The 3,231-nt window shown below is 38.2% G+C and overlaps 1 pseudogene; it reads left to right on the top strand.

Annotated features, from left to right (window-relative positions):
* Nucleotides 1-2,596: 2,596 nt before the first annotated feature.
* Nucleotides 2,597-2,939, top strand: LOC103598781 (annotated as a pseudogene).
* The last annotated feature ends 292 nt before the right edge of the window (nt 2,940-3,231 follow it).

Genomic DNA, 3,231 nt, shown 5'->3' with positions numbered 1-3,231 from the left:
AGAGAATGTGAAGATGTGTGAAGCTGACCTAAACCCAACTTGTATCCTGGAGTCTGGAACCTCAATGCAGAGCTCGGAGATAGCCATGTCCAGTTGAACCCAAATAAGCCCAGACAAGCACAGTCAAACTAAAGCTTGCAGCCACAGCCTCCTGGCCAACTTACAGACCCATTCATACACATTAACTCAGCAATATTGTACTGGAGGTTCTAGCCAGAGCAATTAGGTAAGAACAAGAAATAAAAAGGTATCCATATTGGAAAGGAAGAAGTAAAAATAGCTCTGTTCACAGATGACATGGTCATTTCTCTATATAAAAAAAAAATCCTAAAGTATCAATTAAAATATTATTAGAAGTAATAAACAAGCTTGCTAAGTTTGCAGAATTGTAGATCAATATATAAAAATCAGTCATATTTCTATACATTAGCAATGATCAACTTGAAAATGAAATTAATAAAACAACTTCATTGACAATAGCATCAAAAAGAACACTTAGTAATAAATTTAACACAAAAGTGCAAGACTTGTACACTAAAAACTATAAAACATGTTTAAAAGAACTTAAAGATCTAAATAAATGAAAAAACATCTTGTGTTCATTGACTGGAAGATGTAGTATTGTTAAAATGGCAACACTCCCCAAATTGATCCACACATTCAATGCAATGCTTAACAAAATCCCAGCTGTCTCTTTCACAGAAATTGTCAAGGTGATCATAAAATTGATATGGAAATTCAAGGGAACCAGAATACACAAAGTGCTCTTGAAAAGAAGAAAAAATTTGGAGTACTCCCACTTCCTAATTTCAAAAACTTACTGCAAAGCTCCAGTAATCAAGACAATGTGGTACTGGCATAAGAATTGACTTACAGATCAACAGAACAGAGTTAAGAGTCCAGAAATAAATCCTTAAATTTATGGTCAGTTAGATTTCAACAAGGATGCCAAGATAATTCGATACAGAAAGAATTGTCTTTTCTACAAATGGTGTGGGGACAACTCAATATTCATATGCAAAAGAATGGAGTTGGACCCCTTCCTCATACCGTATAGAAAAATTAACTCAAAATGGATCATAGACCTAAATAAAAGAGATAAAACTGTAACACTTCTAGAAGAAAACATCTTCTTGAACTCAAATTAAGCTCTGGTTTATTAGACATGACAGCAAAAGCACAAGTGACATAAGACAAAATTAGAAAAACTGAATTCATTAGAGTTAAAAACGCTTTTGTGTTTCCAATGACACCATCAAAAAAAATGTAAGATAACCCTGCTTAATGAGAAAAAAACTTGCAAATTATATATCTGGTAATGGATTTTATCTAGAATATATATTTTAAAAACACTTATTACTCAACAATTAAAAAGAAAATTACCCAGATGAAAAGTGAGCAAGGAAAATAAAAATGAAGAAAGGATTTGAACAGATATTTTTCCAAAGAAGACATGCAACTGGCTAATGGCACATGAAAAAATGTTCAGTATCGTTAGTCATTAGGGAAATGCAAATTAAAACCATGAGATACTATTTCATACCACTAAAAGCAAACATACAAAAGCAGACATTATCAAGTGTTGGTGAGGAGGTGGAGAAATTAGAAATTGCATACATTGCTAGTTGGATTGTAAAACTGGCATCCACATTGGAAAACAGGTTGGCAGTTTCTGAAAAAGCTAAAAATAGAGTTACTGTATTGCCCAGCAATTCTGTTCCTAGATATATACCCAAGAGAATTAAAAACATAGGTCCATACAAAAACTTGGACCCAAATGTTCATAAAAGCATTATTCAGAATAGCCAACACATTTAAATATCCCAAATGTTAATGAACTGATGAATGGATAAAATGTGGTATATCCATGCAATGGATGTTATTTGGCAACTACAAGGAATGAAGTACAGATACGTAGTACAACATGGATGAACCTTGAAAACATGCTAAGTGAAAGAAGCCAGACATAAAAGGCACACGTTGTATAATTTTATTTATGTGAAATGTCCAGTTAGAGAGATCCATAGAGATAAAAAGCAGATTAGTGGATTCCAGGGACTCAAGGGATGAAGGAATGAGGGATGAAGGTTAATGAATATTGTTCAAAGCCATCACACAAAAAGGAAATCTCTATAGTTTGTTTGTTTTGTAAATTAACTTTCTCATATGAATAAGCAGGGTGTTTAAGCCTAAGTGATCAGTTCATCCAGGTTTGTCACTCTATCTTTTCCTTCCCTCCTCTCTCCCTCCCTTCCTTCTTTCCTTCCTTGTCTTTCTTTTTTTATTTTATTTTGAACTTTTCACTATGTACATTTTAAAACAATGGAGATTACAATGGACTTCCAATTTATTAGAGAGCACAATGGATGGCCAAAGATACCCATCATCTACCTTCAACAATTATCATCAATATATGGCCCAATTTTTTCATCTGTATCCTCATCGATCACTGTGTTATATATATAGCACTCTGAGAAACAAATGTGCTCCTGTTCTGTCTCCGCGGCTGCCAGTGGACAGATCGTGAGCTGCTAGCTCTTCTGGGGCGGGCTGTAGAATGACAAAGTTCTCACCAAAGTACCGAGCTCCAGGCTCTATGGGATGGTGTCTGTCAGCCAGTGCTGAGGACGCCCAGGAATTCAGTGATGTGGAGAGGGTAATTGAGACCCTCAGCAAGAACTTCCATCAGTACTCGGTGGAGTGCGGGAAAGAGACGCTGACTCCCTCCAAGCTCTGGGACCTGGTCACCCAGCTGTTGCCCCATCTCATGCTGAGCAATTGATGAGAAGACGACATTGACAACCTGGGCAGCTGTAACAACTCTAAACTGGAGTTTGGGAGTTTCTGGGAGATGATTGGAGAAGCAGCCAAGAACATGAAGCTGGAGAGCCCCCCTGGAATTCTTGGGGGGCTGCTGGGGAGAGGGAAACTTACAGACTGTGAGTCTAGAAATAAAACTTCTCTCCACCACTGCCACCCTGTTCCCCAGCCTGCACCTCTCCTCATCTCTGCATAGTTGAGGTTCCTAATGCCCTTCCCCAGGGGTCTCTGCATGTCAGTCCTGGGCACTCCCTGGAGCTCATGGGTCCAGGTGTCCCCACCAGAGGGATATTGGGGCCAAAGATGGATATTGAGGGATGCTGAAGAGACAAGGACAGTATAAGGGTCAAGTGGTTTGTTAGTGGGGGAAGGGCAGAGGAGCTGGGCTATGGAGAGCGATTTGAAGAGTGG

The sequence above is a fragment of the Galeopterus variegatus genome, unplaced genomic scaffold (genome assembly GCF_000696425.1).
Source record: "Galeopterus variegatus unplaced genomic scaffold, G_variegatus-3.0.2 Scaffold2734, whole genome shotgun sequence".
In the NCBI taxonomy this organism is placed as follows: domain Eukaryota; kingdom Metazoa; phylum Chordata; class Mammalia; order Dermoptera; family Cynocephalidae; genus Galeopterus; species Galeopterus variegatus.
This window is presented reverse-complemented; position numbering and strand designations above follow the sequence as displayed.